This window comes from Podarcis pityusensis (genome assembly GCF_964106645.2).
Source record: "Podarcis pityusensis genome assembly, chromosome: 6".
Classification (NCBI taxonomy): Eukaryota; Metazoa; Chordata; class Lepidosauria; order Squamata; family Lacertidae; genus Podarcis; species Podarcis pityusensis.
The window spans coordinates 33,897,519-33,921,315 of NC_138030.1; the positions used below are offsets into that span (position 1 = coordinate 33,897,519).

At 43.7% G+C, this 23,797-nt stretch overlaps 1 protein-coding gene across 1 annotated transcript in view; it reads left to right on the plus strand.

Annotated features, from left to right (window-relative positions):
• Positions 1-5,330: 5,330 nt before the first annotated feature.
• DENND2C (DENN domain containing 2C) overlaps positions 5,331-23,797 on the plus strand; it is a 56,864-nt gene continuing 38,397 nt past the window's right edge. The window contains exon 1 of the mRNA XM_081009815.1: positions 5,331-5,435. The gene's annotated coding sequence lies outside the window, so the exon portion shown is untranslated. The remainder of the gene's footprint in view (positions 5,436-23,797) is intronic.

Below are 23,797 nucleotides of genomic sequence, written 5' to 3' on the forward strand. Positions count from 1 at the left end.
TAGCATGGCATAGTGGTTAGAGTGTCCGACTAGGATCTGGGAGAGCAGGGTTCGAATCCCAACTCAGGCATGAAGCTTGCTGGGTGACCTTGGGCCAGACACTGCCTCTGAGCCTAACCTACCTCATAGGGTTGTTGTGAGGCTTGAATGAGGACGGGAAGAACCATGTACACTACCTTGAGCTTCATAGAGGAAAAGGTGAGAGATAAATGCAAATAATAATAACATATTTCTGTTTTGTACTTCTGCACACCCGAGCATGCTGTTTCACAGGGTCTCCATTTTGGCTGCTGTCCTCTTGGCACTCAACCACCTGAGCTCAGTATTAGTAGGGAACATACGAAGTACTGTACAGTGGTACCTCGGGTTACATACGCTTCAGGTTACAGACTCCGCTAACCCAGAAATATTACCTCAGGTTAAGAACTTTGCTTCGGGATGAGAACAGAAATTCTGCTCTAGCGGCGCGGCGGCAGCAGGAGGCCCCATTAGCTAAAGTGGTGTTTCAGGTTAAGAACAGTTTCAGGTTAAGAACAGACCTCCGGAACGAATTAAGTACTTAACCCGAGGTACCACTGTATTACATTTTCCCAGGTATCAAGCAGTCTGTAACCTTGAGTGGAAATGTGTAACAAAGTGCTTTTTTGAACTGGTAAAACTAATTGTGAATGTGCAGAAAAGCCCATGGTATGTTTCAGCTGTGATCAGATTGTAAAATCATTTCTGACAGCTGCTCTCGTCTCTCTGAACTGTCATCACCACACAAAGTACCTGTTGCTCCAGATTCCTTTGTCTATATTCAGAGTTCTCATAATAGAAAGTTGCTCTCATAATATAAAAGTTGAAGGAAAATGGGAGGGAAACTTGAAACATCAGTTATATAATTTATAGTCATCTTAGGTTTCTGAATTGACGTGGGAAATAGGTGAGGACCAGTGTGGTGGTATGATTCAAGTGTCTGCCTGGAATCTGGGAGACCAGGGTTCAAATCCCTGCTCAGCTACAAAGCTCCCTGAGTGACCTTGAACCAGTCACTGCCTTTCAGCCTAGCCTACCTTACAGGTTATTGTGCGGATAAAATGGGGAGGGAAAAATTCAGAAAACACAAACAGGATGTGAGGCAAAATGGCAGTGAAATCCTTGGAGTACACATAGAGTTAGCACAGATTCTGCCTCTTTCATTTCATGGCTATGTTGCTTTGCAGTTTCGAATTTTCTCTATACCTGGGTGTGCATACATTTGTGTCTGCACACACATATATTCATCATGCCACTGATCTAATCCATGAAAGATTTTGTTGCTGTTGCAGCTGTCAGCTACCTTACTGGCTGATATTTCATAGTTACACATTGCCACCTGCTGACTGCTGCTGCAGTAACTCACACAGAAGACTTGAATTCACTTCTTTGCTCAGAAGGTTGGATGGTACTGAGGGCTCAAAAGAGGCCAAAATTAACACCAATGTCTCAACAAATGAAACTGATCTGTAGAAAATGTAACTTGAAAAAAGAGACATTGCACATACTTTTGTAAACCAGGAAATCTTTAATAAAAATACATTTTTTAAAAGGGGGGGCCAAAATTCAAGACTATTCCATATATTGTGGGTGATTAGTGCCAATGAGTGGCAAAACAGGAAGACCTCTGAAATTTGAAAGCTTGAAAAGATAAGTGTCCTACCTTCTGGCCAGCAATGTTTAGCTTTTGTTTTTGAAGCATGGTCATAATAAGCCGCCCTGTATAATTAAACAAAATCCTGTTTGGGCCTCCCAAACCAAAGCCAAACAATTCTACTACTAAGGAGATCAAAGGCAGAGGCTTCAAAATAGTCCCCTGGTGGCCCTACAAGTTCTTGAAGACAGCAGAGATCCACAACTAGGGACCCACAAATGCAGCTCCCCAGATATGCAATATGACATACTAAGGACTTGACTCCCCCTTCATTTTTGTACAAAAAGCGCTGCTTTACGTTCTATTGGGAGTTGGAACCCTGGGACCCAGAGTGGCACCAAAACTAGGAGGTTGCAGTACTGGCACTAGTCAAGTTGACTGTAATTTGTTTTAATTGATTTTAGTGTTGTATTTTGAAATGGTGGTGACTCACGCTGGGTCCTTATGGTGAAGGGCAGGTGAGAAATCAAACAAATCACCACCACCACAGCCACTTCAAGTCTCAGTCACACATCTAATTCACACTTCACTGTTTGGATAGTGACAAATTAGCAGGCCACCTCCCAGCTTAATGAAAAGAAACCAAAACTGCTCTAGAAATCACATCTGCACTTAGGCTGTAGAAGCAAGAAGTCCGAAACCACAGAATATCTCATAGTTTATTTTGGGTTGGTCCCCCCCCCCCATAGGTGAAAATCTAATTTGCCTGATAAAAGAGGAGTCTGACGACATATGCTGCTGCCTAAGAAAACTCATGCCACACAAACAAGCAACACCCCCAAATAGTTTCTAAAGTGTAACCCACTTTTCTTCCTCAAATTTAGTCAGGTCAGGAAGGGTAATAGACCTCTCCTGGTGCTGGAGTGGCCTCAGCAGGCCAGCCTTTGTGAGTCATGCTTTTGCAAAACAATATTTGAGACTAGCCCATGGCTCCAGAGAACCCTGCTAGCTAGTCATGTGTTTTGCATTAGACAGTGACATCTCACACCATTGCTCTAAACCAATGGTTCCCAATTAGCTAATTACTGAGGACACCCTATTTTTCAAAAGCCAAGCCACAGACTCCCTACTTTTGAAAATTTAGATAACTCTATGGTAAGTTACCTGTGCAAAGCATTTTTTTGAAGAAAATGTGAGGTAGCCCCTAATAAGCAAAGGATTTTAGTATACTCTAAAAAACAGGCCATAAAATTTGTGATATTATCACAAATTGCCTATCCCCAGACAGTAGGAAAAACTTGTCTCCATTGCTCCACTACAACTGAATAAAAGAAAAGCAATTGTGTCCCTAACTTGCAAGTGTTCTGTATGCAGAAGGCTTTTTATATGAGAGTATCATAATAACAATAATTTATCATTTATACCCCGCCCATTTGGCTGGGTTTCCCCAGCCACTCTGGGGATTTCAATAGCATTCAAACATGCTATTCCTTACTTGTAATATGAGATGCAAAACTTTGCAGCATATGATTCTGCTAACTAAGGCATCTTGCACCTTCAAGACATAGGTGAAGGCTTGGTCAGGGCTTGATAAAGTATTGGTGAAGACTGAGTAGAAAACAGCTGGAATTTTGTAATGTTGGTAATAGTAGTAGTAGGAGAAGTTATTATTATTATTATTATTATTATTATTATTATTATTAGTTATTTATTTAGTCCTCCTGTGCCCAAGTTTCATCCCTGGCTTAAAGAGATTAATTAGTTTAATGCAGTACCGTACATATTTGGAGTGAGGTTTTTATTCTTGCTGATTACCCAATAGGAACAACCAACTTTTTAATTTATTAGGATTCTGCCTTACATCTGTTTCCTTCCACCCCCAAATGTAGCCACATAGCTTCCCACAAAAAAAACAAGAAAACTGGTATTTAGCGGCTGATATATCGCGCTGTTGAAAAAAAAGTATCGCCCAGCCCTAGCACTAAACGAAATCATCAGAGGGTGAGCTGTTGTGCTAATCATAGTGGCAATTTGCTAAGTTAATTCCTGTGTTGGACTTCCAAGATGAGTCATGAATCCCAAATTCATAAGGCAAGATTCACTGAAAACCCCACCTACAAGCAGTGGGAGGGTCCTCAAAACTTGATAGCTGTTGAAAGCAATTGGAAGTTAAAAAGTAGAGAGCAAGGGGAAGGAACCCCTTACATTTTTTAAAATAAGCACGTGAGCCGTTTGCACTCTTTCCCCCCTCTCCCTTCCAGTCACAAGAGCCTTAAGAAACTGTGTCAAAGGTTTGTGTCCAATCTCAGTTCACTTGCCATCCAGCAATTCTTTCACTAAGTTTCCCCCCTGCCAGCAAGTAGTTGCTGGTTGTCAGCAGAGGCTGGATCATCTGTGGAAAGCTTTCATGGTGCAGTTAACAAGATAAGTGAGTCCCTGTCAGGGGATGGTGCTGCGGACCCCCTGGGTGTGTTCTGCGGACCCCTAATTGGGAACCACTACTTTAAACAATAACTGTGTGTTATTGCAACAGCTTGCTGCCATTTGCTTCTAATTGGTTTTCCCATTTGCTGACTTGAGCACTGGGTGAAATGGGCCTCTCTGCCTTGCCCGAGCCCTCTATCCTGCCTGATGGAGTCTCCCATGGGAACAAGAGGGAGCATGGAAAGGTATTTGCTAAGCCTAGCAGAGCCTATCTCACAGCTACACATCCCAGGGTGGGTCACGTGAGCCTAACTGGCTGGTGCCTGTCGGTGGGCATAGTGCCACTACAGCACCTGAGGATGAGTGTGCAGTGGGTGAGCCTGCAGGGCGTTTTGCTCGTGGGTGTGTGGAACAAGATTCCAGGTGGTGTCAGTGGAAGCGTTGCTCAGATAATTTCAGCTTTGGCAACAAACGAAAAATTTCTTCCTGGAAGTGCAGACATTGCTTGAGTGCATTCTGAGCAAGATGTTCTAGGGAGCCATCATAATGTATATATTTTAATTGTTTTATATCCGTATTATTTATTGTGCTTAACTTAACAGAGTGCAAATTTAACCTATATAGATTTGCATGTTCTCGGTTGCTGTTTACGTCCGTATTTCTGGTCTGTGAGCGTAATAAATCGATTCATTCATTCATCATAATTATCTGTAGGGTTCATGTTTTTTCCCCCATGAGTTATCATGACAGTGGTTGAAAAGCCTAGTTGTTGTTTTTTAAAACAAGACTGGAATATAGCCTGAGGGTTTTAAAAAATGCTTTATTTGCCATCTCATGGATGAAAAATGTTCATCATAACCTTGAGCCTTCGAGTGTTTTACTGAAGACTCTTGTAGCACCAGTACTCCCATTCCATGATGCAGAGAAACTGCACTGTGCACGTGTTGAAAGTGGACTGTGTGAAGGAAGCCCGAGCGCGCGGCTGCGTGATGATCGGGCTCAGACATCCTCCTGCTCGCCTTTCTGTTCCCTCATCCTTATTCACCATCCCCGGGAGAGACGTGGGTTGCCGCGGCGCTGCAACAAGGAGCGCAGCAGAGCGCCAGAATGAGCCGAGCCTCCAGCTCGGCAGCGAAGCAGGGCCAGCGGCGCCCACGTGTACCGCGGGGTGGGAGGAGGGAGAGAGAAGCAGAGTAAGCGGGAGTCCATATAAGGCGAGGCGAGGGCGGGGCTTGAGGCCGGAGCGACGCAGGCGCTAGCCAATGGGGGCTTGGCCAAATGTGCCCGCTCCGGAGAGCGCGTCTGGTGGCTGCTTGCAAAGTTGCGAGCGAGCCGAGGAGCCCGGAGTGCAGTTGGCCGGTGGGGAGCGCGGGTGCCTCCGCTGCCGCCATGGGAGCCGGTGAGTGGGAGACGTGGGGGGCTGTCTGCCTGGGGGCCCCTTGGAGGTATCGCCTGCCTTGGCTCGGAGCTGGTTGGCGAGGCGCCCTCCGGGTTATTGCCCCCTTGGAGAGCCGCTTTGGGCGCCGCTGCCTGCCTCCCTATCTCCCCTCTGGGACACCGAGGCTTCGGGAGGATGAGAGGACCTGACCTGCCTGAGGAAAGATTGGGGCCGGCACCCCTCCCGGTCCCAAGGGACCCCCCCCCCCCGTGGGGAGAGGCCGTGAGGACTAGACACTCAGGAAACAGAGAGGCGTTTTCTTCTCTGTGTGGGTCTGGTTTGTTTGGTAGGGCTTAGGCTGAACCCTTCCTCACAACCGGAATCTCTCGTGAGTGTTAAGGAGCCATGGGAAGTAAGTAATGGAGGGCGCCTGAGCGTGTGCAGAGTGCCTTTTCTGCAAGCCCGGGATTCAAAGAGAGAAAGAGAGTGATAGCGATTTTCAGGGTTCGTAAACATGCCCAGATAAAATGCTGGTGGCTGCTTGGCAAATACTTGGGATGCCTTTATAAGCTGGTTTGCCTTGCTGCTCTTAAATAATCTGTGTAATAGGGTGCGTAACTGGTGTTTTATACATAATAACAGTACTTGTTAATGATAGTACCGAAAGGAAGTTCTAATTTGCACAGCGCATAAACGATGGGATTTACTGTCACAAGATGTGGTGAAGGCTACCCGCCTGGATGCTTTCTGAGGGGATTCGACAAATAAATGGAAGATAAGAGTAGCAATGGCCACTTGTCATTATGGCTGTTTAATATCTCCAGGACTGGAAACCCTGTGACTTTAAATATCACTTGCTGGAGAATAATGGCCAGAAAAGGCTACTGCCGTCGTGTTGTGTGGGCTTCTTTTTGGGCACTGTGAGAAACAGGATGCTGGACTGATCCTTCTTCATAAGTTATTATATTAGCTTAATTGTAATTGCTCAGTTTTGAAGTATTACCAGTTCAGGCAGCCAAATAGGGTGTTATAAAGGAAAATGTTTTGCTATGAGTCTTTTGACACATATGCCTTGTTAATTTGGGAATTTGTATGTGCTTGTGGTGTTTGAGCCCTGACAGTTCGCATGCGCACCATGCACCCCTCTCCCAAAGTTAGTAGTGAGCTCTGCTGTCAGTGCAGGTTGGTGGTGGAAAAAGTTGACTGATTTCTCCAGGAATGCCTTCTGTCCTTCCAGTATAGTTGGGAACTTGGAATTTTGCTTGTGCATCTAGCCCCAAATTAATAAGAAGTCACTGACCACCACAGTGTTGTTGTCAAAGGAATATTTTGCTAATTCTTCTTACTGGGGTTGCCAAAATGGAAAATGTATCCCAAGTCTACCCTGATATTGAACCCTAGTGCTATAGCATTTTAGGATGCCATATATGTTATTATTCTTGTGGTTCAAGATTGCCATATGGTCTACTGAACAAATGTTTAAAGTGGGGATTTTCAGATTCCCTAGAATCCTTTCTGAAATACTAATGCTGGTGTCCTCTGAGGAAGATTTATCACTCTGGATTAAATGGAGGCAGGTGACAGCTTTCTGAGTGAAGGCGAAGCCAACACTCTTTGCTCTAACATCTGTGCAAACTCAAAAGGTTTGGGTTGGAGGAGAGTCAAAGTGTCTAAACAGCGGATTCCCCCCCCCCCCACCCGCACTGTTTTGAAGCAGTTTCACAGCAAAACCAGGAAATGGAGTAATGGTGTCCTGTGACCTTTTATTATATTTAGGAGAGAATGACAATGGTTCTTTTCCTAATAGAGAAACAAAGGGAAAATGTTGGATCAGGAGTTTTGAATAATGCCGCAACAGCCTGGTTGAGGGGTCAAAAGGGACAGGACTTTTATTGAGTTGTCAGATTCTTCAGCCTGCTGAGGGGGTATCTGTGAGCCTGGATACTAGGTTGCAGTTATGAATTTGAAGAGCAGACAAATGCAAGCAACTGCAACTCTCAATACTGTGGTGGTAGGAAAGATATATTGTTTTGCTGTGTGGAGCTTTCAAATAACAGAGGAAGTACTGAGGTTTTTCCTGGCTTTGGGAGCTTTTTACAGGAAAAGATGTGAAAGTTTTCTGTCCTTTCAAAAAATGCAGAAATATTTTTTCTTTCTTTTCATATGTACACTTGTCAGTTAAAAGAAATATGGGGGAGATGGAGGGAACTCCCTGTTTTGTTGGCACTGGATTGGCTTGGAAAGTCAGATTTTCTCTCTCTATATATTTTTGACCCATTACAAGGTTTGAGGTGATGTGGTGGTAGATCTTCTTGAAGATTACCAATGTCAGAAACAGGTAAGGTTATTTGCTATCTAAATTGCAGACCTATACGCATTTACTTGGGAATAAGCCAGCATTTATTCCCTTTTCAACTTCCCATTCTTTAAGATCTGCTGATTACTTTTTCCATGTTCCTCTTCCATCAGAGGTGCAAATACTATGTATAAGGAGAGGGCTTTCTTGGCAGTGACAACCTAGTTATGGAATGCACTCTTCAAAGAGGATCACCTGGCACCAACACTGCTATCATTTTGGCAGCCAGACTTGTAAATAAACCCACAAAAGTTGCTAGTCTGCAAAACCTTTTTTAAAAAAAAATTACTACCGTGCTGCAGACTGGGAAAGGGGATGGAGATAGTGCTGTCCCTCCTGCAGTAACCCACTACACTTTTGTGCTAGGTACACAGGAGGGAGAGACAGAGCACTTTGCACACCCATCTGCAAGCAATTCCATGCATATTCCTGCATCCAGTACCTTCTTACCTCACCTCTGGCTACCAGGCTACTGTTTAAATGCAAAGCACTCCCTAATTAAAAATAAATAAATACTCAGATGTTTTAATAGATTTTATTGACTTAATTGTGCAAGTTGTAGTCTCTTTTAAATTTTATCTGCTGTTTAATTGTGTTTTTTATGCTGCAAATACTGCCTAGAATTTTGGTATGATGGAAGGGTGGTATTGAATCATTTGAATTTAATGAATAAAGTCCCATTTGATTAATGGGACTTACTTCTGTAAATGTACAATGGATCAAAATATAATTGGACAAAGTAGTTTATCATTTTAAACAATTATCTCCTTGCTGAGAGGTTGAGCAGAATTGTTGGTACTTTTGCATTTGGGAACCGAGATTGAAGAGAGGGTCTATGAGTTCATAGTACAGTGAAGATTCAAAGCTAGTTTTCCTGGGTCAAGTCTGGCAGGCTTTTGAAATAGCCTGTGAAACATCCTTCATAACCACAATTTGTTTGTAGCTTTAGCAATATTATGTTTCTGTTGTGGGTGATGCTTGCACTGCTGCTTTATCTCTTTCATTGGAAAACTGGTTTGTTCATCTGTGGAGAACGCTTAAAATGGCAAGGCTGCTTATTCTGCAAAATGTATATGCACAGCCACTTGATCTCACCTTCCATTCATGAACAATTTTCCAGTTGAGTGGCTGTAGTTGAGGTTTGCAGCACCTGTGCTGGGATGACTGGTTTAAAGAACAGGCCATTTTTATGGATCATGGAGGTTCTTCTTCCATCATTAGCTTGAGGTATCAGTCTCACAAAACTGTTACATTTCGAATTCCCTAAGGATTTGGCAGTCCAGAGACAGATTGCTCTGATCTGCCACATCATGGATTGGCAAGATTAACCCCTACTTAGACATACAGATGTGTTTTACTGGGAATTAGATGCTGTGATGGCTTTAAGTGACTCATTATGGTGTTATGATAGCATTTGACTCTGATATCTTGTTTTTTAAAAGGTTTGATATTCCAGTGTGATATGAGAAATCAGCATTCAGAATCAGCGACCTTTTATGCATGCTTGTGAAAGGAGACCTGCAAGCAGTGGCTGTCTGTAATTTTTGTGTTTGCAAAGTGTTGAATGTTAAGATTGTTGGAAGATCAGCCCAGGTAGCTGCTGTACATGGAACTGGGGTTTGTATGTGCGTTATCTTGTCATTCACCTCCAGCAGCAAAATGTCCTGGGCTTCTATACACATTCTTCTATCTTCACCACATTTGCAAGATTAGGATGATAAGGTTGTTGGATCTGGCCACAGGGCTGGCCCAGGACATTTGACAGCCCTAGACAAAACCGAAAATGCTGCATGCCGATGCATGCACACTGCTGTACACACACACACACACACACACACACACACAGTCTGCGGTGAGCAAGGGACTAAAAAGAGGTGTGCGGCAGGCAGGCATTTGTGTGGGTGTGCAGGCAGATCCACCGTCCTAGGCAACCGCCTCACCCCACCTCTTTCATACCAGTTTTAGGATACTATTTCCCTTCTCCCATCTTTCGCCCCACGTCCATCTTCTTGCCTGTAGAGTTAAGCACTCCACCACATCTGTTTAGGGGGATTGATGACCAAAGTCTGACAAAATCACTTTTGCTCTGTGACCTTCCTTGCTGGTGCAGTGCAGCTGTCGTCTTGTGTTGAACTGTGAGGAACAGTCACTCCAGTATGAGTTCACATTTGCCATTAGCATAATTTCCTTAGAGGGAAAAGCAGAATGATCTTAGACTCTGTAAACCAGTGCCAGGGAACCTGAGGCCCTCCAGATGAAGTTCTGTTGCATGGACAGTGTTCTGCCCATTAACTACCAACACTTTCTAGTGAAAGTGCTGTGCACTTTTTATCTCTTGATCCTATAACTACATTTCAGAAATATATGGGTCTTACTCCCATATAAGTGTGCAGAACATTGCAAACAGGTAGTCTTCAAGTGCATGATCTTGCCTTGTGTCCTTGCAGAGAGCTAAACAAAAACCTATTCATCTAACTGAAGCTCCTTTCTCTCCTAGCAGGAATAGTTTTGTAGTGACGGCTGTAGGATGAAAGGTTTTGGATTTTGCTTTTGGTATAAAGTGCCTGTTTATTTGCACATTGAGATGTTTTAATTGATATAGTAGCAACCAAACAGTGTGCATATTTGTACGGAGGGAGAGTACATGGATTACAGAATAGGAAATGTGATTTAAATCAGTTTGATCTTTTCTGGAAAGTTCCTTGCAGCTTGTCTTGGGAGGAGCCAGTAACCCTAGAATGTGAGGGCAAGGATGATGCTCAGAAGAAGCTGTGCAGGATGACTTGTGTAACATGCTTCCACAGTACCATAAGACCCTATTGTGTTGTGTGTTCCCCTGGGAGAGCCCAGCCCTGCAAGTTTGTATCGATATAGATTCCAAGAGGTTGTGTTGTCTCAATGAAGTGCTTCCTTTCTGCTGTTTTGTGTCAACTGTAAATCTCTAGGCTCTTTGCCAAAGTATTAGCCTGAATCTGCCCTGGCCTACTGACAGGAGGGAAAGGGTGTTAGCTAGCTAGCTGGATTGCTTTATATTCCTGTTCATATCACAGCTTGGAGCAGCAGAGAGCCAGCTTTCTCTCTGTGTGGTAGGATTTTCCCTCTTCCAAGAGGCTCATAGCAGAGTGAACTGGGAAATAATACCTCTGTTAGTTAGATCCTTTGCTGCTGTTAGAAATAACATATTTTCTGTTTGCATTTTGTTTTCTATTTTATTTTAAATAGTCAAACTTTACACTTCTGGGGAGCAGGATAAGAAAAATTTAGTAGAATTTTCCTTCTCTGGAACACATTTTTAAACTGGCTTTTTTCTGTATTCTAGAATTGACATTTCTGTCTTGGGGCCAAACTACACATGGCATTAATCACTTGGTTTTACACTGAGTGCAGGATTTTTCTTGTAGAAATGTCTAGTGTGGTATTCTGATGGGGACCCTGCAGTGGGCTGTGGGTGGGGCAGGGTTTTAGCTTTCTCTCTAATGGGATATTTTTCTCTGTGCAAATTGTGCTTGTGGGGCTCCAGATGTGATCTGTGACTCCAGGGTGTGGCAGAGGGTGAAGAGCCCGCTCCCAAGTCCTGCTCAGAATTAGGTCCCCCATACTGGCTGTTTCTGCAGGAAAAACCCTCCACTCAAAAGGCAAATAATTTGACTGGTATCACATATCTGTTTAAAACTGTTTTGTTTTTTAAAATTGTATTTTGCATTGCTGTGACCTGCCCTGTATCTTTTTGGTGAAGGGCAGGTGAAAGTAGTAGTAATAATAGTTGTTATCATTTAGATTATTATTCTGGTTGTTGTTGTTATATTTATACCCCACCTTTCTCCCTGATGGGACTCAAGGAGGCTTACATATAAAAATGAGAACTGTTAAAAACATAGAAAAAACAATTAAACATTGTTAGAAGTAAAGCTATATACGTATATAAAATCTATTTAAAACCATACAAATAATCACAATAAAACCAATAAAAGTTTAGTCTTTATTGTGCTACTTCCTGCCTGCTGTGGGATCGAAGTGGGAATTAAGCACTTTTTTTCTTTTCTTTGGGTAGCACCTGAATAACTTAGGTTCATGGGAACATAGGAAACCGCCTTAGTCAGACCATTTGACCATCTAAGTCTACACTGACTGGCCATAATTCTCCAGGGTTTCAAGCACTGAGTCTCTCTCTGCTTTACGTGGAAATGCTTGGGATCAAATAGGGGATCGCCTGCATGCAAAACAGATACTCTACCATTGAGCTTTGGCCTTTCTCCAGTACCCATGGCTTGGCTCGATTCTTTTCACCGCTTGTCACTCTTGTGAAACTGCCTCACAGTTGGGGCTCCTTGGTTACCTGTGAGACACATGGCCTTTTGACAAAGAGAACTAAAGCTTTGTCCTCAAGCTAAGGAAGTGCTGGAATTCCATGTGCAGGCCAAGGCTGAGAACGCACCATTTCTTTTCCTCTGCAAGCAGGTGCCCCTCCAGCCCCAAGCCTAGCTAGGCAAAGGTCAGGCTTGCTGTTCCTGCCTCTGAGCCAGTGACCTACTTTGTTGATGGGAGAGCTGTATATGCTTGTGTGTCTGCGTGTTCCGCTCCCTCTGGAGTGAGAGGAAAGCCAGACATGGAGGACCCACCCCTCATTATTAATGTCTGCAATCCAAGCTGTTGGTTTCTCACAGTTTTCTGCTTAAGACTAAGAACTCTTTGGAAGAGTCTTCACCAAGACTTCCTCGACTAGGGAACAGAAGCTGTCCTCGGATAAGCACAGAAATTTCTGCACAGACTAGGATAGCCAGGTGCCATGGAGGAAAGGGCTCAGATAAACTTAGATAACTGTGTAGGAGGGAGCTTTGAAAAAAGCAGCATTCCTCATTTTTGAAGTACTGTGACCTTGCAAGAAGCATCTGCTGAAATCCAGAGAGAAAGAGAAAGCAGTTTCTCAGTACAAAGAGGCAGGGACTAGTGGTTACTAGGAGGAAACAGAAACCATTGCAGAATAAAGCGCTCTTGCTTTTGGGACACTGAAAATTATTCTCTGGTTACATTGAGGCCAATTGTTTTTAGCATTGTATCACCTATGGTTGTCAACTTGTTTCCCCCCCTTTAATCTGACAAGTTTCTTGCCAACCAGAAGGAGCTCAACAGGTGTCACTTTCCTGGGTCTCAAAATATATGTGCAGCAAAAAGCCCCCACCCCTTTGGTGGTGGTAGTCACAGAATGTTTTGTCAGTGACAGCGGAGAGAGCCATCAACCCTATTTGCAATTTCATTGAAAGGTGATCCAGTTATGGACTCGCATTTTCCACTTTTAGGACACGTGCAAACTTTCAAATTGAATCAGACTTAGGAGCAATAAGTTCTTCCTATTTATTTCTAGAGAAACCAGCTGTATGGCAGAGCACTGATTAGGTGACAATCAATCACTTCCCTTCCATTTCCTTATCAAGCTGTGCAGTTTACTAATTAGCTGGTCCTTGTACGATGCTTCTAAACTGTCATTATGTTAGGTGGGATTCAACCACATACCAGTAAATTTGGATTAAAGCTGACTTGGAACTCTTGTACAACAAGCCTACTTCCCCAAAAAGATCAGAGTCTTTGTGATAAGGAAAGTAACAGTAAAGTCCACTGGAAAGTGTGAGATAACTCTTCCTTTGACACAATGTCATTTTTCCTCCCCAGAAATAAGTCAGAATGAATGTTCATTACACAGCCAATGTTATCTATTCTCCTTGTAAACAGGGTGAATACTCAATAAACAGGTCATTCGAAAACACATATAGAACCACAGAGTTGAAAGAGGTCTTGTAGTCCCTCTAAGCTTAACACAGGAAATCCAGAGATGGAGCATCCTTAACAGATGTTCATCTTTGGCTTGAAGACCTCCAGTAAAGAACAGTTCACCAACCCTCTAGGTAACTGTCAAGATCCTGTAACCTTCAATAAGTTTCTTCTCATGTCAAACCAAAATCTGCTTGTAACTTAAGGTGATTGGAACAAATCCTGTTCTCTGGGCAGCAGAGTACAAGTCTTTGCCCTGTTTTGTGTGTCAATTCTTCAAATGTTTGAAGAGTACTATTATGAGTCTACCTCCCTTCATGTCTTCTCTCCTCCAGGCTAAAGGTACCCTGTCCCTTCATAGGATTTCTTTTCCATACCACTGGCCATGCTTGTTGCTGTCCTCTGGTCCTGTTCCCATTTGTTTATACCATTCTTAAAGTGCAGCACCCAAGACTATAGACACAGTGTTCCAGATGGAGTCTGACCAGTGCAGAATAAAATGGACCTGTTACTTCCTGTGACTTGTAATCTGTGGTACAAGGGCACTCCTCACTGTTACCCAGAACATGCTTCCATCAAAAAATAAAATAGGTTTTTATTAAGGCATCAAATAAATATTTAAATACAGGTGCTATAATAATAATAATAATAATAATAATAATAATAATAATTGTTTGACTAAAACCTTCAGGGAGATATGAATATCCATACTGGAGCTATAACCAGATACCTGTGTCAGTAGAGGAGCAAAGGCAGGGAGAAGCACAAAGCAGGAAAACCCACAGTGACTGTTGGAGGGAGGGTTTGCCTTAGTTCTTAATGGGTGTTGCAGGAAATGAAGAGTGTTACAGGCACTCTTTTCCACCCGCTTGGCCTGGTGGTCTCTCCTTCCCCTGCCCAGCACTCCATGCCTATTGAGCATGGAGTTCTCATTGGGCTATCTTTCCTTCTTCCCCTTCCTTCCTTCCTTCCTTTCTTTTTTTTCTTTCTTTCCTCCATTTGGGTTTGGGTGGGGTGGGTGCCCCTGTACCCAATCCCAACTACATGAAAAGTTTTAATTTCTCACTGTATCTCTCTGGGCAACGCTCCCTTCATTGGCTGTCAACATTTAAAAATAGCTTTTCATTGTGAACCTGGGAGTGACCTTTCCAGACAGTGGGATGGTTCCTATATTCTCTTGTTCCAGCCACTTTTCGCTATTTTTTTTTTTAATCCTGCTTTTCAGTCATTCTCTTTTCTCCTCCATTTGCCATTTTTCTGTGTACTGTAAGTGTAAATAAGTATAAAGCAAACTGTTACAGCTAAATCCAGTCACATACTGCATAGTGTCCTGTATTTACTGTATCTAGGCACAGTGATTTAACCATCCCCTTCCTCCTTAAGAACAATCCAGGGTCCCAAGTCAGCCTCCCTTCTTTTCCTTGACCCAGGAGAAACCCTGCTGCAGGCCTGCATTAGGAGCCTTGCCAGGGAGTTGCATCAAACCCTGCTAAAAGTTGCTGACACCTGTGAGGAGCCTGCATTTAGCTAACAAGGATTCAACAGACAGCGCATTGTGGAATTTTGGAATACTTTCCAAAGAGCAGTGAGCTGATGGACAATGTGGAGGAAGCAAGAGCCCAGAGGGAGAGAACTGGGGCCTTGCGGTAAAAACCTTGGATGCTGCCCAGAAACTTTAAATCTGCCTTTTGAAATCAGTGAAAACTGAAGAGCACAGTTAAGTGCTCATGCTTCACTGATTTCCACAGGACAAGTTCAGCAGGAAAAAGTCAAGCTGTAGATTTGCTTTCTCTTTCCTGCATGGGAAGTTCTGTGGCATTTTCTGCTGTCATGATGTGATGGGGGAGGTTCTGTGGCTGTTGAATCTACTGCAGTCTCTGGCTGTGGGTCTAAGGGCAGAGAGTGTCAGGCGTGTGACGGAACGGGGAGGGGGAATTGATGGGTGATGAATTCTGGGGGAGGAACGTTGGGATTAGAGCCGAAACCAGTTCTATCCCTACTTAGTGCCCAGATGAGTCACTCTTCCTGTGCCCACACCTTTGCTGGGGATGAGTGAAACAGGGTGTTTCTTATGGGCTGTCTATTTACAAACAGTGAACGATATTTTTAGATAAAGTTAAACTTTTATACCCTCTGGTGGATCACCCACGAGGATGAGGCGTCATTGAGCTCTCCTGACGCCTTTTGTTGGTTTGGCTTATGGTGAAGGCCTGGAGTGCTATTGAAATGGCTCCTGTTTTCTTTGAGACAATTAGTTAGTATAGATTAATGAACCCTTAACATGCTTAGCTTGTTCCCCATGCACCAAGAGGTGAAAGCGTAGTTAAAGTTTAGGTACAGCTTCCCTTTTATAGTACAATGCCTCTCCCCCCCGCCACTGCTCCTGTGAGTGAATTACCCTGATACAGTGTCAAGATTCTTTTTGCCTCTTGCGTATTTATTAAGTCTCCTTTTCAACTCTTATGTATTTTGTGTGAATGAAGAAAAGAGAGAGTACTGCATGTTAACCAGGTGCTATTCCTAAGTGACATTTTGAATTTTGAATTCCCTTAAACAAGTTGCATCAGGAAAATCATTAGTCTCTTGAAGAAGGTGTGGGTCTAACATGTGTTTAGAACTGTGTGTGGGTAAAAGTGCTAGTGGTGGAAAAATGAGCTAGCAGGGAAAGGATTAAGCATCCTTGTGTTGCTGCCCCCTGCCAAAGTTGGTTTTCCTTTCCTGATCATTCTTCATCAAGCTGTTTTTTTTAATTAAAAATAATATTGGGGTGTAATATATATCCACATGCAATATCTTTGTTGGCTCTAAAGTTCTTCTAACTTTGGTCTTGGTGACTGGGGTCATCTGATCCCCAGTAATGGAAGGAAGCCCTTGCAAAATTAGGACTCCCGGGTCTTTGTATTCCACTGCCCAGAGCATTCAGGTGGGGGTCCTTCAGGAAGGGCAGCTCCTAGAGATGTTTATAAGTTAACAATGATGTTTTGCATTGCCCACCATCCTTTGTGTTGTCCTAGAAGAGGAAACAACTCAACATAGCCCAGTAGGAGAAATATTCCTGAAAGAATTGGGAGGGAGGAAGACAATATGTTACTGCATGCAGTGCATCCCACCCCAGATCATTGAAAATAGATGGCTGATGGAGAAAGAAAGTGTTGCACTCTTTCACTGAGAATCTGCAGTTGTTATACACTCTATACTTTCCCTGCCCCACCGCTGTCATTTTTCCTGTTAGTGACAGTTCATGAATGACGGTGTGTTCTCCATAACAGGACAGATGGTAGCCTTGGTTGGGGCTTGGTTTACATTTAGAAAATGTAATGTGGGTGAAAACGTTAACCTCCTTCTGCAGGGTCCAGATCCTCACCCCCACCCTGGCTATCTTTAAAAGATATGTAAAGACATAGGAGATTTGTGATCAGATCTCCAACATTTCATCTAGTTTAACCCTACTGTATGTTTTCTTTTGGCCAAAAGTATTGTACCTCTCTATAGGAGCTTCCGGACTGTTACTGTTTTGGGTGGGATTGAATTGCATACTGGCAAATTTAGGTCATGCAATTATAGTTGATTGGGAGGTCTTGCACAATAAACCTGCTTCCCCAAAAGATTGGACGTTTTTCAAGAAGGATTGTGTGAGAAAGTTTTAAGACAATAGCAGTGTGGCTGGACTTTGGTATGTGCTGCTGCAGAATACGTTTGACTGCTTCCTCTTCTCTCTTATCTTGGCTAATTCACCTAATTCCTTGTTCTGGAAAAATGTTAGGTTCCTACATAAAGAGTGTGAATCCATATGAGTCTTTGTTTCACAGGTCTTAGTTCCCAAGCCTATCGAATATTTATTTTGGGTGGACGGTCTTCTCCACTTTGGACACGGATACATTGTGTGTGTGTATTTATGTATGGATCTGTTCAAGGCTTCAAGTGGAAAACTGACACATTTGTGAGGTTTTGAAGTCTGGGAGTGGTATTCAACTAAATTTTATTCAGCCTGGACCCACTGAAATAAATGAACCCGACTAAGTTAGGTCCATTAATTTTAGTAGGTCTTTACTGAGTAAATCTTAGTTGAATACCACCCTGCATTTTCCAAATGATGAACCTTGGCTGAAATTTGACAAGGCAGTTCCATGCAGTTCTATAACATTACCTTCTTGCATTTCTGAGAGGAACCTGCTGCCAAAGAACTTGGCCTTTACCCAGATAACTCTGTTCCTGTGACTGCCTCAGCCCATATCCCACTGATTAATGGGATGGAAGAGCTGTCTCAAGTCGGCACTCATGTAGTAATTGGTGCATCCCTGGCCACGCTGGTGCACTTTCATCAGGCATGAGTGATTGGTAATGTCATTTCACTATGGCTGTGATGCAAGCCTCTTGTTTACAGTATTTAGCAATTCTTGCTACTTGCAGCTTGAAGATGCATCACAGGAAGTGCTGTTCGGCTCTTGTCCTTGCCTGGGCTGGCAGAGGTGAATTACGTGCTTCAGAGCCAGCATTTCTCTTCCTTGATTCATCCATAACCAGTCATCTTTGGCATTTGATTTCACTCTTTCCATAGCCACATGGGGCAACAAATGTTCCACTGAGAGGGTGTCTTGGATTGATACCAGCTTAGCTGAGGCCTTTTTCTTTTTTCTTTTTGGTTGGATTTGATGATCACCAAATGAAACTGGGACCTTTGTTCCTTGAAAAGGCAAGTTGGGATGACTCAGATATTAGCAATGGTAGGAAGTCAGTGTTGGCTTTTAAAGTGCTGAGGGTTCTTCTGATGCTGTACTTATACAAGGTCAACGTAAAGCATTACAAGATCCATGCTAAATGCTCTGATTAGTTAATGTTGTGGGCACATTCATTGCTATACAATTGCTAAAGTGAAGAAGATGTGAACCAAGTCTGCGTGCCTGGATGGGCAATCATTAACAACTTCAGGTAAAGCAAGGGCAGCCAACATTTTTGGACCAAGGGCTGCCCTTACCCTTGGCCAATCCTCTGGGGGCCGCATGCCAATGATGGGTGGGGCCACTTTCACTTGCACATAGCTTGGGGCAGATGAGCAGGGGCAATATTATTACTCCATTTCCAATGATCAAATGATCAGTCTTAATGACCAGGGAGGAGTGATTTGCATCTGTGTCAGGAAGCTGGGTTTCACCCACCCCAGTGCTGTGTCTCCTCTCTTTTTTCCACCTTATTGCTGCCACTGCCAAACTCAGTGGGGTCTTGAGAGGATCAGAAAAAATGTGCTTGGGGGGAGGGGTTCAGATTAGGTTCCTGAATTATGAATTAGCTACTCCTGACGTAAACCATTCATTGTTGAAATTAAGCGGATATGGATCAGTGAGTGCACTGACAGCCTTGTATAAACTGTTCAGAGTTTTCTAAAGGAAGAGTGGGTTATAAGAATAATAAATAGAGGAAATGCATTCTGCTTTGTGTAGAAAGGGGTGGGGTGAAAAATCTATAGGTGTCCAGCCGTTGTTGAACTCTAACTCCCATTGCTCCCTCCAGCACTGCTAATGTTCAGGGATCATGGAACTTGTAGTCTAGCAACATCTGGAAGGCTGTGGGTTCCCCATCTCTGATGAAAAAGCTAATCATGGATCTATAATTCTGAATGGTGACATAGCAATTTTTCTCACTGTATTTCACTGGAGCAGGGTTGAGAGATCTTTGATTAGCCAAAGAATGTGACCAATCCTTGCGTATATGAAATACTCTGTTGCATTTTGCAGTGGGCAAGGGCAGTGTTTACAGCCAGGAAGAAAGCACCAGGATCTTAAACTGCTGGTTGGGATGGGTGCTGTGCAGTCAGATAAAAGCTTCGCTGACCTCTTACTCCCATGGGAGACAATGTCCTCACAGAAGGCCACTGTGCACAACTGCGTCTGTGTGGCTTGTGTAGGCTGCTCAGCATGCCTGTGGTTTGGCCAGAGAACATTGGCCTTGCAGCTGGCAGGCTGATTTCATTTGTTTTATTCTCACTGAGACAGAATCTCTTATGGGCTATGGGCTATGGGCTGGTGTGCAGGTATCCCAGGATACGAAGCAGCAGCTGCTGCTTTAAGCTTCCCCAGCCTCTCATGGCAAAACAAGTAGCTTTGCGCAGAGATGGTGTGGTGCACCCAACCGGACACGGTTATCTAAATGTGGATTTATGGTCAGGGCCAGCCCAAAATATTTTGCCACCTCAAGTATAGGACAAGATACATAGAGAAGCTAACTGGACTTGCAGTTGAATTTTACTTCAGCAATGTAAATTGGATAGCATCATCCATTGTGTCTGAGAACAGGGCTCTCTACCTTAGGGGGCACACAGTGGGCTAAGTGGCACACCCAGTGCTGCCTATCATCTACACCATTCCTTGTGTCCCAACCCCTGCTTTCTGAGGCAACAACTTCCCTCTTCCCAATGTTAGGGTCAGTCCTGCTTCTGGTATTGCACAAAACAGATTCCATGTTTGTATCCTGCTCATACACAGCCCACTCACCAACACTTGCCTTGGTGTAAACACTGCTGTAGGCAGCCGGTCACATAGGTTGCCCAAGTTACAAGCCCTGGTAGGATTGGTGGGATAGGAGACAGTTGATTTCTGGGGCAGATTCCTAGACCGGCCTGTCCAGAAGAATAGTGCCAGCCAGGAGCTGGTGGAATAAGGATGCAGGAAAGCAGAAACAAGGAAGGAACTCCTTGATCAAGACTAGGGAGCAACACAAACAAGGCCAGAGTTTGGCTGTGTCCCAGGCAATGAAGGAACCAATGGCTTCCTGAGGAGGAAGGAGTTCTGGAACTTGCATTCTAATAGTTCATTGCATGCAGAGCAGGAAGATTCCCGGAACTCTGTTGATCTCTCATAATATGGAGGTAGGTACTCTGGCACTGAGAGAATTGCTGGTAAATGCCTCGTTGGCTAGAGAATGTGTGGGGAATCTACGGCCCTCTGGATTTTGCTGGACCCCAGCTTCCATCAGTTGCTGCAAACATAGCCAAGGAGTGAAGGGAATTGTAGTCCAGCATTGTCTGGAAGATCACACGTTCCTTTCTCCTCAGCTAGAAAAAACCTTCTTCTTTGACGATCACTCGTAGCCGAGTAAGATAGTCTTCCATAAACACGGTTTTAACAGTGAGTCCATAAGTGATTGTGGAGGCCGGTTCTGGATCCCCATGTCCTTCCACAGTGGGGACATAGGTTTCCGGGCGGGAGTTGATTATGGTGAGGGTTTGCCAAATGTTCCTTCCTCTTACCACGTTTCTCCCTTTCGTCCTGTGGTCTTCTCTGAGCAGTGATGAAACACAAAGAGACTAGCTTGAGGTTAGTGGTGATAAGAAATGAAAGGGGAAGATTAAAAGTTCAGTTTCCACTCTGGTTGCCCTCAAATAAATGGAATCACAGGTTCAACTCACATGATACTGTTCTCCTGCACACAAGCAAACTCTTTTGTCCCTGGGATCATACTCATTTGGTGGGATTTTGTGTGTGCAAATCCTAAGCAATCTACATGCATGATTGTATAGATTAACCTCAACATAAATTGAGCAGTATATAAATAAGCATCTCCAGCCGTTTCCTTAGTTGCTGTGGTTGAATAGGGCCTACCACTATTGTACAAATTACTGCCAGTTGTCCCTATCCATTCCTGCTTAATGACAGCTGCAGATTGTTCACATGTAGGAGCAACATCCTGCAAGCCGGGAGATAAAGGGAGTAACAGGGCAATTGTTTCTCTGCTGGGATAGGTCTCTTGTGAATATGCGTTTCCTGACCACTGGTCTCAAATGAAGCTGAGCTTTGATCTTAATGCTTCTTTTTCCTCTGCCACTTTGCTGAGTGATCCTGCAGACAGCATCCCCTGGGGCTAATGGCCTGGCTTTGAAGGATGGGTTGGTTGTGTTTCACACCTTGCCTCTGAACCTCCATGTTGGAGGAGTGGCAATTCAGCTTTGTGGATATAACTAAGCACAACTAAAGGAAAATTGATTTGAGCTGTGTTATTACCTCTAACCCCTATTCCTCTCCTTCCCCTCTTCCCCCTTCTGTTCTGTCATCTTAGTGCAAGTGTTGGGAATTAGAAGACTGCTAAATATGTTGTTGTTGTTGTTGTTGTTGTTGTTGTTGTTGTTAATTACATTTGTATACTGCCCTGTACCTGTAGATCTCAGGGCAGTTCACAAGTTGAAATAGTTCACTGCAGAGGTAGGGAATCTGTGCGGGAGGATTACAGCTCCCATCATCCCTGAGCATGGGTGATTCTGGCTGGGGCTGATGAGTCCAACAACATCTGGCAGGCCACAAATCCCCTACCCATAGTATAGTGTCATGTGTTCAGCTGGAGGCAAAAATGGCAGAGAGCAGCAGGTCTGAGAAGGGGTTCACGTTTACTCAATCTGATTTGTTTTATGTATAAATGTTTCGCTTTCAGTACATGGCCTACCTGTGCTCAGGAAAAAAAATACAAGATTTTGTTGCAAGCCTATGTAATAATTCTAGGAGGCCAATTCCAATTGATATGATTAGTCCCCTGGAATAGGATTCCTCAAAGTGGGGCTATGGATGCCATATTAGTGATGGTGGGAAGCACAGTGGATGAGAACAGGTTGTGTTGGATAGGCTTTAGTCACTGCACAGCAGGGTAGGGTGGAGGAATTTGGGAACATTTAGCTGCTTTTGTTCATTCTTCTACAGTTAGACACATTTCTCAGAGGCAGGCAAACTTTCCTTCTCTCAAACAGTTAAGCACCACAACCAAATTTGAAAAGGGAATCTCAAAAAGTGACTTGGAAAGCTAATGTGGTCACAAGGAATCAATTTGTGCACGTTCTGCTGGCTTTTGCAATTGCAGCCTGGTAATATGAGACAGTGTGTACGTGTGTTAATGCTTTGTTCTGCCATTCTGCTGTGATAGCAGGATTGTTGCAAGGGAGGGTCATGCAGACGCAGAAGTGCCTTCATTGGGTGGGCTTGACCTCAACAATGAGGAAAGCAGCGATAGCCAATGATGCTGGCAGCAGTCTCGTTTTGGAACTCATGGCTTCAGGAAATTGAATCCTTTTGGGAATTTTCTCATGGAAAACATTTGAAGTGTGTTCTGGCTTTCAGTGCTGGAAAGATATTAGAACTGCCTGTCATGTGGCAAGACCACTTCTCGGCTGCCTTCTTTCGGGCAAAGATGTCAGGAAGGGCACTCTGTTTTTGAGACCCCGCACAGCTGCAGGTGGGTTGGTTGTTGTTGTTTTAATGCATTGCTGATTCATCTCCAGATTTGTGTCATCATTGTTGATGGAGGGCATCACCCATTACTCATTACTGCTGCTCAAAAACCAGCAATGTGAGGCAAACCTCAAAAAGTGTTGGGAAGCTTGTTTGTTGAAGCATTTGAGAATGAATTTGTTGTGCTGAACTTGATACATTTTGAGTATGATATAACTCAGAATTGAAGACTATGGACATTTAAACTCTCCTGCACATGATATGTCATTAACTTGAGAGAGACTTTGCTTCCCTTCCTCATGAAGACTCTGCAGGACTGCATTCCAATTAAAGAAATTTTAGTTGATTTAATTATATGAGTTGATTCGTTGATTGATCTATAGACCAAGGATGGAGAACCAGATAGTGTTGGGTTACAGCTCCTTTCATCTGTCACTATTGGCCATGCTGAATGGGATTGATGGGCCTTGGAGTTGAAGGGCCACTGGTTCCCCACCCCTGCTATAGATTAAATTTGCATATGGTTAAAAATAACATGTTTGAAATTAGAAACATAACTTCCTTTGGGCTATATCCAATGAAGTTGTACCATTAGCTTAAGAATTTCCACCTGTGTCATGGTATTTTGTATTCCTACCCCAGTTTGCTCCAAAGGGTGGGGTATCTTTAGAACAGATGAGGCGGGGAGGTGAGGAGAGGAGATGTGCCTGCACAAAGGAGAAGTCATTATGATAATGGAATAACTTTGTTGGATAGATCCCCACTTTTAAAGTAGTGCATAGATGTGCCTTGGGAGAGGCATTCTCTCTCATGTGAGGGATAAGGGGGGTGCCTCATTTAAGATGTAACATTTGTGATGGGTATATTAGTATTTAAATATCTGTAGATGGTTTAAGCTGGGGGCTCCTTTTTAGCCAAATAAATGCTTCATAAGTGATTAATTAGATGACCTGATTGGCTCTACTGCTGCTGCAAGGAACACCCAACTGCTGCAGCAAAGGAAGGTGACAACACCAGCCCTCATTTGGCATCATTTTCCCCCCTGCCTTTAGGAC